Source organism: Camellia sinensis, chromosome 1 (assembly GCF_055761805.1).
Source record: "Camellia sinensis isolate YWXY chromosome 1, ASM5576180v1, whole genome shotgun sequence".
Classification (NCBI taxonomy): domain Eukaryota; kingdom Viridiplantae; phylum Streptophyta; class Magnoliopsida; order Ericales; family Theaceae; genus Camellia; species Camellia sinensis.
Window position 1 is genome coordinate 146,850,845 of NC_138961.1, and position 10,585 is coordinate 146,861,429.

The window sequence follows — 10,585 nt, forward strand, 5'->3', positions numbered from 1 at the left end:
CTTGCCTTCATTTTGCTCTCTAACATCCATTGTTCTTCATATTATTTTAGGAAAAATTTAGAGAGTTATAGAACACAAGTTCTAGTTCGCCGGAAAAATTTGTTTGTAGTGCTACTACAAATTTGTGAAGATCATTGTATTTTGGGAGATAGACGCCATTAGACCGTAAACACCGTAGTGGGCGAATCTGTCTTAAAGACAAAGTGTCACACACTCGACTTGATCTTTTTATTTTTCATTCGGTTCGGTAAAATAAATTCTGTAAGTTATTTATTTTATTTTGTTTGATTTAGTTTCAATTTATTTTTTACACAAAAGATTGTTCCAACAACAAGAAGAATAAGAAGAAGTAGATGGGACAAACTGAGTGAAAGAGGGCCTCGTTTTCTCGTAAGCTAGCTTATCAATTTGATAGTTTCTATCATTGGTTGTGCCTATAAAGCACGGATACTTCAAATAGGGTGACGTATCCGTATCGTATCTCTATCGGATACCGATACTCCTAGGATACTCGCAGATACATAGTGGATACTTATTAAAAGTATCGTATACTTCTTAATTATTTTTTCATTAATTTTAGAGTATCGAATACTTAATTTTGAAGTATCGGATACTCCAAGTCATGTTTACTTGTTTTATAAAATCAGAATTGTAACATTTCTTGCATAGTAATACAATATAATATAATTGCAAGTATAAATATAAGAATATCTTTTCAATACTATGTTAAGTTCTTCGATAAAAAGAGCATAGTGAGTTAAATAATTAAATTTATCAAATTGATGTATCCTAATTATTTCATGCATGTCCCTTATAACTATATAGAAAGTAAGAATTAACAAGAGAATATAACCATGGTAAAATTAAATATCAATAAATAAATAAGGAAACTTGAATACAATATTTTTCACTAGTGTCAAAGGAAAAAGCATAGGGATAAGTTGTGAATTGTTCTATTATTGTAATATAAATATATTAAACTTGATATTAAATGAAATATTTACAAGACCTATTAAAAATTTAAAAAGTAAACAAGCTACTAGCTTAAATTAATACAAAATTCTTAAATGTTAGTATTTTGCATTATAAAATTACATTGTGGTTTCTCAACATTCTTTAACTTATGTGTAACTCATTATTAATAATTTTAAAAAATATATTTTTCACAAACGTATTCTAGCCATACCGGTATCTTATTTTTTTAGGTTTTGTTGTATCGCCATATCCATATCTCATATCCGTATCTATGCTTCCTAGGGCTGTGCCTTATGACAAGGTTGTTGAAGAAGAAGCTAGAGCTTCAAGAAAATGATTATTCCCATATATGTTCAACAACAACACTCTTTTACATTCTCAGATACTTATATTTTATAGGAGAGAGAACATATACATGTATATAACTATACTATTGTATCCTAACTGAATTCTGTGCAACCATACTATCTAAACTATACTACTTTACATTACGGAACGGAGTAAGTCATGTGTGGCCGCACTCTATATACTTCAAGTAACTGCTGTGTTAGCCAACACCTCAGCTTCCTTCTCAATTGTTCACTTAGTAAGATGACATTGCCTTTGTGGGGATATATTTTCTGAGTACCAACACGTGGCATGGTGACGCCGACATGTGAACCGAGGTGCCACGTGTCGTGGTAGTTATGCCGAGGTTATCTTGTCGAGGCCGAGATTATCACCGAAGATATCGGAATCTGAGATAAGCGAATAAGGGACAAGAGTCCTAGAATAAAGAGGGAACTTTGTTAAAGATAAGGATAAAGCTCTTAGGGAGTTTATCTTTATCTCTTGAAGAGTCCAAAGTAAGTATTGAATTGGAGTCCATAGAAGTCAAGCTTCTAGTGGGACTAGAATTGAGTAAACTATAAAAGAGAGGCACCCCCGTGGGTCTAAGGTATGAGTTTTTATGCTTTAAACAGTGATTTTGGCAATTGATTATCTTTGAGAGATATATTGACTTGATCGTCGGAGTGCCCCCGGGTGGAAGAGCCACCGCCGGAGCCTTTTCTTTCTGTTACAGGTTAGCTGAAGCCATCTATTCTGCCGGTGCTCTCCAGTTGATTACTAAGCGGGTAGTGTGGTCGGAAAATCACCCACACAATTTGGCGCCGTCTGTGGGAACTTAGAAGAATAGATGGCCAGTGACGGACAAAGGGAAAACATTGGGGGCGACACTCCTGCTGGGAGTGGCAGACCAATTAATCTTGACGTTAAAGGAGACAACCACAACACAGAAACTCATGGCCAGGGCCACGGAGAGAAAGACGTCGGCCAGGAGAGTGACGCTTCGAAGAGGACAGACCAAAGCAAGTATTATAACGAAGATAACCTTCAGGTATGGAGGGATAGGTGCCTACGAAGGGATGAGGAAGTAAAAGACTTGGCAAACAAGCTGGCAGGCCTTCAGTTGGTCGTCAACTTCATGATGCAGAACAATGTTATGCAGCCACCATACCCGCTGCAAGATACGCCGATGCCAACAATTAATACCCAGAAAGGAGGAAGGAAAGCAATCCCCGAAGCCCCTCAGCACACCAGGAGTGGAAGGCACTCTTACCAACCTTCCAGGAAAGTCGGACGAGAGGAGCCGAGGCAAGAAGAGTCCCGAAGGACACATCACATAAAGGATCCAGGGCCCAAAGAACATCGGCATGTTCAAGGGCAAGCACTCTGCTTTGACACAACCCATGGAGAAAGATCGAAACGGGCCCACCACGAGGCCGAAAGTAGTGTGCCAAAAAGATTGAAGTCCAGAGATAGCCGAGCTCCAGGTAGGAGTAAAGAAGACTTGAGGGATTACCTCAAAAGGAGGCAGCAGAATGTTGAAGCCGAGGTGACTTCCCGAGTTAAGCCGAGAACACCATTCTCGGTGGAACTGGACAAATTTGAAGCACCAAAGAGATTCAGTATGCCGAGGTTCCAAATTTATGATGGTAAGTCAGATCCCAACTTTCATGTCGGACTATACCTGAATTCAATGGCATTATATAGTGGGAACGAGCTGTTGCTCTGCAAAGTATTCCCCTCATCCTTTGGGGAGATCGCATCCGATTGGTTCCATAAACTACCGAACGGAAGCGTGAAGAATTGGGAAGGCCTGGCCGAGATGTTTGTGGCCAGGTTTGTGACGAACAAACTACAGCCCTTGAGGGTTGACACTCTGATGGCTTTAAGAATCACCAAGGATGAAGGCCTGAGGGCCTACGCAAAGAGGTACTACGAGGTGTTCAATCGAATACTCGAATGTAACCAAGAGGTGGCGGTCGTGTCTTTCAAGAACGGCCTGAAATATGATTGCCCACTACTGAAGTCTTTGGCAAAAACATTGCCAAAAGCATGGAAGAACTCATGGCGAGAATCGAGGAGTACGCCAGAGCCGAGGAAGATACGTCGGGAAACAAAGAGATAAAGCAAGAGAAGGGAGACGGCTCGCCGAAGCGAGGCCGAGGTAACAACGGGCCGACCAAACAAGAAACTGAATTGAGAGGTAAACAGGCAGTGACGATGGTGTTCCGAATCCCAATCCATAAAGTCCTGGATCAAATACGAAACCAACCCTATTTCAGAGCACCAGCAAGAGCACCAGGGGAATTTATGGAAAGAAACGTTGGTAGGCGCTGTGCTTACAACAATGAAGAAGGACACCCAACTCAGGGTTGCAGAGCCTTAAAAGCACACTTAGAAGACCTGGTAAGACAAGGCCTTCTGAGGGACCTGGTCGATGAAGCCAGGACAAGGGAAGAACAGGCAAGATTGCCTCAAGCACCAGCAGCACCGCCACACCCAGCACAGCAACCACAGGCAGGAGGACCACGGGTGGTTAATGTAATCCACTTAAAGGTGAACGAAAGCGACATACGGGGAGAAACCCAAAGAGTAAAACACCTGCAGCACGTGAACCAGGTCGGACACAAAAGACCTCGGCTTGAAGAGTGTCGAGGACCGATGATAGCCTTCACTGAAGCTGACCTAGAGATGGTCCAGCATCCGCACAACAATGCCCTGGTAGTATCCCTCCAGGTTGGGGAGTGCCAAGTGAATCGCATCCTGATTGATCAAGGCAGCTCTTGCGACATCATGTATATTAGATGTTACAAGGAGCTGGGCCTTCATCTTGACGACCTGGAACAATCCAACAGCCCGATGGTCGGCTTTAATGGAACGCCGACGTGGCCACTGGGCGCAGCAAGCGTGGAAGTACAAGCCGGTACAAAGAAGATCAAGACAGAATTTATGGTAATTGACATACCCTCGCCATATAACATCATCTTGGGAAGGCCATGGTTGCATGCAATGGGGGCAGTTCCCTCAACGTTGCATCAACTACTGCGGTTCCCAACAAAGCATGGGATTGAAGAAATTAGAGGAGATCAACTGCAGGCAAAAAATTGCTCCTTGACAGCAATGAAGTCTACCTGCTGCGTACGAGAGCCAAAGAAGGCAGAAATTGAAGATAAGGACGTGGAAGTCCTAGAAGACGTCGGCAAAGAACCAGCCGAGAAGAGCGAAGAGGCACTAAAGAAAATCCTCGTCCAGGATGGGGATGAAGAACGGTTCTTTCTTCTCGGCTCAGGCTTAGCCGAAGAAGAGGAGAAAGAGTTGGAAACTTCTCTAAGAACCAACATTGAGGTGTTCGCCTGGACACCTTACGAAATGCCTGGCATTAACACCGAGGTCACTTGCCACAGACTGAATGTCGACAGGTCGGCAAAACCTGTGATTTAACGAGCCAGAAGACCGACGTTGATGCACGTCGAAGCAGTAGAAGAAGAGGTAGACAGACTTCTGGAGGCCAGGGCCATCCGAGAAGTTCACTACCCGACATGGCTGTCCAACACAGTAGTGGTGAAGAAGAAGAACGGCAAATGGAGGGTCTGTGTAGACTTTACCAGCCTCAACAAAGCCTGCCCCAAAGACAGCTTTCCTCTGCCCAAGATTGACTAGCTAGTAGATGTTACTTCAGGGCATGAAAGGATGAGTTTTCTGGATGCATACAGGGGGTACCACCAGATTGCCATGTACCCTTCAGACGAGGAGAAGACTGCGTTCATCACCCCTAAAGGCCTGTACTGTTACAAGGCAATGCCTTTTGGGTTGAAAAACGCAGGAGCAACCTACCAAAGGCTAGTAACAAAGATGTTCAAGCACCTGATTGGCAAAACGGTAGAAGTCTACATCGATGACATGGTCGTGAAGACCAAGGAATCTAAAGGTCATCTTGCCAATCTAAAAGAGGTCTTTGATATACTCAAAACATACCGGCTCCGATTCAACGCATCAAAGTGCGCGTTTAGAGTTGGATCAGGTAAATTTTTAGGGTATCTGGTAACAAGAAAGGGCATAGAGGCCAGCCCAGACCAAATCAAGGCCATCCTAGACCTGAAGAACCCGACGTCGGCAAAATAGGTTCAGATGCTTACTGGAAAGGCCGCAGCCCTAAACAGATTCATCAGCAGAAGCTCAGATAAATGCAGACCCTTCTTCAACCTGGTTAAAAAAGCCACAGACTTCCTGTGGACAGAAGAATACGAAGCCGCTTTGACCGACCTGAAGAAGTACTTGACCACAACTCCGGTTCTTTCCAATCCAAAACCAGGGGAAAAACTGTTTTTGTACTTGGCAGTTTCAGAACACGCAGTCAGTGCAGTACTAATCCGAGAGGAAAAAGGGGAGCAAAAGGCTGTTTATTATGTAAGTAAAACCTTGGCCGATGCAGAAACAAGGTATCTACCACTGGAGAAATTAATGCTAGCCTTAGTAATGGCTTCAAAGAAGTTGAACCATTACTTTCAGGCGCACAAGATTGTGGTCCTAACAGAGCACCCACTGAAGTCCTTGTTGCAACAAGGAGACTTAACAAGAAGGATAACAAGATGGGCAGTAGCCCTGGGCCAGTATGACCTGGAGTTCAGGCCGAGAACAGCAATAAAAGGCCAGGTTTTGGCCGACTTCGTGGCAGAATTCACGCCTGAAACCATCGAACATCGGGCTTCGTTGAGCCAGGATGAGCATTGTCCCAGCAAGCAAGGAGAATCCCAGCCTAGGGCAAAAGAGCAAAGGAAGGAAAAACTCAGACCCTGCAGCATCTACATCGGCGATTCATTCAGACTGTTCGTCGATGGAAGTTCGAACCGACAAGGAGCAGGGGCAGGAGTACTGCTGATATCTCCAGATGGAGAAATAATAGAACAGTCCATCCGTTTGGGGTTCAAGGCCTCAAACAATGAAGCGGAATACGAAGCATTAATTGCAGGGCTAAAACTGGCAGCAACAGCAGAAGCAGATGAGGTAATAGTTTTTTGTGATTCACAGCTTATTGTTAACCAGTCAACAGGAGAATTTGCAGCCAGGGACGAAAGGATGTCGGCATATGCAAAAGAGGTCATCAAATTGGCAGCCCTATTTCAGAACTGCCGACTACTCCAAATTAGCCGAGATGACAACACCCACGGCGACGCGTTGGCTAACCTGGCAAGTTCAATGCAGACTGAAAAAACAAGGACAATTATGATCGACTATATGTCGGGCCCAAGCATAGAACCACAGAGCACAGAGCAAGAAGCAATGTGCGTGGACTTGGGACCAAGCTGGATGGATGCAATCGTTGCATTCCTAAAAGAGGGAAAGCTACCAGAAGACCATAAGGAAGCACATAAAATCAGATTGAAGTCGGCCAGATTCAGTCTGACAGCAGAGGGCCATCTCTACAGAAGGTCCTTCACTGGACCCCTTTTAAGGTGCGTACACCCTTTGCAGGTTGAAGATTTTCTATACGAGATTCATGAAGGGATTTGTGGAAACCACGCTGGGGGCAGATCATTAGCCCACAGGGCCATTACCCAGGGGTATTGGTGGCCCTACATGCAAAAGGATGCTGAAGCCTACATGAAGAAATGTGAACAATGCCAAAGGTTTGCACCTTTGATACATCAGTCAGCTGCTGACTTGAACCCAATATCCAGCCCTTGGCCGTTTGCCCAATGGGACATGGATCTTGTTGGACAACTTCCCCAGGCAACTGGGCAGAGAAAATACTTGCTGGTAGCAACATATTACTTTACGAAGTGGATAGAGGCAGAACCTCTTGCCAAAATCCGAGATGTGGACGTCAAGAACTTTATATGGAGAAACATCATCACCAGATTTGGGATTTCAAGAGCAATAGTTGCCGACAACGGAACACAGTTTGACAGCAAACTCATCAAGAACTTTTGTGCGAAATTCAAGATCAAGAATTACTTTTCAACACCAAGTTTTTCCCAAAGTAATGGGCAAGCAGAAGTATCCAACAAAGTAATTTTGGATGGAATAAAGAAGAGGCTGCAGGCAGCAAAAAGAAAGTGGGTAAACGAATTGCCTAACGTGCTTTGGGCGTATCGGACTACGCCAAGAAGATCAACAGGGGAATCCCCCTTTGCCATGGCTTATGGCACAGAAGCAGTCATCCCATTGGAGATCGGCATCCCAGGGATCAGGACCCAGGGAGTAGAGAATGGCACCAATGACATACTCTTAGCCCGATATCTGGATCTTTTGGAAGAACGAAGAGAGAAAGCTACAATTCAGCTCGCAGTATACCTGCAACAGCTTGCCAGAGCTTACAACAAGAAGGTCAATCCAAGAGATTTTCAAGTCGGCGACCTAGTCCTGAGAAAAGTCGTCGGCAACAAGAAGGATCCCAAAGAGAGCAAGCTTGGCCCAAACTAGGAAGGACCCTACAGAATTACTTCGGTATTAGGCAATGGAGCTTATCGGCTTGAAGATAACGAGAGCAAAGCACTCCCAAGACCTTAGAACACTTGTAATTTGAAATTCTTCTATCATTAGATGTGCACTATTTTTGGCAGATGTCATCAATAAAATCTTTTCCCTTTTCTTTAAAATACATATGATTGATAAAGTTACATATTGGTGTTTTTGGAGACATGAATAATGAGAACCCAAGTAGAACTCAGGTTCACATTGGGGGTAGAGAGAAGACAGAGATACTTAATTCACTTATTGAAATTTGTAGCAATTTACAAGTTGGAGTTAAGCTGATTCCTTATCTTCACTTGTTGAAATTTGTAGCAATTTACAAGTCGAAGTTAAGCCGAGATTATTCCTTATCTTCACTTGTTGAAATTTGTAACAATTTACAAGTTGGAGTTAAGTTGATTCCTTATCTTCACTTGTTGAAATTTGTAGCAATTTACAAGTCGAAGTTAAGCCGAGATTATTCCTTATCTTCACTTGTTGAAATTTGTAGCAATTTACAAGTTGGAGTTAAACTGATTCCTTATCTTCACTTGTTGAAGTTTGTAGCAATTTACAAGTTGAAGTTAAGCCGAGATTATTCCTTATCTTCACTTGTTGAAATTTGTAGCAATTTACAAGTTGAAGTTAAGCTGAGATGGTTCCTTATCTTCACTTGTTAAAATTTGTAGCAATTTACAAGCTGAAGTTAAGCCGAGATTACTGTTTCTCTTCACTTGTTGAAATTTGTAGCAATTTACAAGTCGAAGTGAAGCCGAGGTTATAGTTTGCACACTTATAGCAATCTACAGGTTGGTCCAACCAAAGAAGATGCATAACACTTGTTGAAATTTGTAGCAATTTACAAGATAATGTTAAGCCGAAATGTGATCATCTGTTGAAATTTGCAGCAATTTGCAGGTTGAGGTAAAAGCAAAGTATATTGTTTAAACACTTGTTGAAATTTGTAGCAATTTACAAGTAGATCATTGCTTAAACACTTGTTATAACTTAAGAAAAGTTTACAGTATATGATAACACTTGTTGAAATTGGTAGCAATTTACAAGTAGGTTAGACTAAGATCACTGTCTAAACACTTGATTGAAACATTGAGAAACGTTCACAAAGTTGACATTGAATAGTATATGTCTTACACTTGTTGAAATTTATGAAAAGTTTGCAGGTCAGTATCTTGCCGAAGTAAAGCTTGTAGTAATTATACCCGAGATATGTAACCCCGAGAAGATTGCACAAAGGTGGCAAAATATGAAGGCATACAAAATATTCTAAGTATAGAACCATGCAGAAGCAAATCAAGAGAAATTAAAAGATTAAAGCATCCATAGAAAAACAGTTGTAGTTGTGTACAAAAGAAGGCGCTACGGCCTACCAGAAGTAAAATTGTTTCGAAGTAACAAAGAAAGGCCGGCCATGAAAGGAAGCTTACTTTGTCCAGAAAACAAAACAAAGTACAAGGGTGCAAAAGAAAAGACATGAAAGTTAAGACTTTTCAGCATCAGCAACTGGCTGGATCTGAACCTCAGAAGTCTCCAGAAGAGATACCTCGGCTTCCTTATCTGCAGCAATCTCGGCGTCGATCTCGGCAAGGGTTTCATCAACGCTCTTGCCGATTTAAGGAATGTTGGATGAACCCTGCTCCGGGGTAGCCTCCTTGATAACTTCATCGCCATCATTATCTTGAGTCAGGTCCAGGACCTGCTCATTCAGAGAATGAGACTTAGCCCCAACAGCCTCCTTGGATTTTCTTATTAAACCCTCATCCTCACCCCCTCCACATCTTCAGACTCAGATTCGGATTCTTCTTCAGGATGACTTGGAGGAGGAGGGGGAGGGAATGGCAGAGGGATATCATCAGCCTTGCACAATGGCAAGTCATCTGGGATGTTGAGCTTTTTGGCAAGGGCCATCCAACCAAGGGAGAAGCCCCTGTTGCATGCTTGCCTAACTTGCAGTTTGTACTCCTCAGTGACGTCGGCCATTCCCTGAGCATAAGCCTTCTCGTCAGCCTCCTTAATCTCAGCATCTTTGGTAACTAAGGCCTCCTGAAGTTCCTTTTCGGCTTGGATCTTTTTGTCCTCGGCCTCTCTCTTTTCGGCCTCGGCGACCTTCTTAATAGTCTCGGCAGATTCAGCCTTTTCCTCAGCAAGGGTTTGGGCTTTGGTGGCAGCCTTAGCCTGGTCTTCCAGTTTTTTCATCTTTAATTGAAGAGTTTTGTTCTCCTTTTTCAGGGTAGAAACCTCCCTCTTCATGTTGGCCAATCTTTGCCGATTTTCAAAAGCTTGCATAGAGAGAGAGTGGGCATGTTGGATGGCCTGAAAGAACACAAGCCACAAATTGTTACAAGAATTTACAAAGTAAGAGAGAAAACAAATTTCAGCACAAAGGCACTTATTTGGACAGAGCGTTACAGCATAAAGGTGTAGTTCTCATACTCACTCATCTTGGCATTCCGCTCAAGATCGCCTAGGAGGAGTAGAGCAGTACTGAGTGCCACGCCGACGTTTATATCATCGGCGCTATCGCTAGCAAGGACAGGCTTATCTTCTAGAGTGATCTCAGGTGTCCAGGGGACTTTTGGTATTCTGGAACCCAAGGTCGTCGCAGACGATGACCTCGGCTTCTTTGATTGGGTGGACTCTGATGGTTGGGCCTTAACAGACCTTTTTGCAGAAGCAGAAGCAGTTTTTTTACTCTCAGCCAATTGTGAGATGGGCAGAGCATCCTCAGCCTCAACCTCAGTAGCTTTGGCCTTAGGCTGAACCCTTTTTGTTCTTTTTGGCTTTGGTGGGGGCATGGATTGGGTTGGTCCAG

General features: G+C 43.2%; 1 pseudogene; it reads right to left on the reverse strand.

The window, feature by feature from the left end:
- Positions 1-9,753, reverse strand: part of LOC114288789 (UDP-glucuronate:xylan alpha-glucuronosyltransferase 1-like) — a 30,030-nt pseudogene extending 20,277 nt beyond the window's left edge.
- Positions 9,754-10,585: the final 832 nt, after the last annotated feature.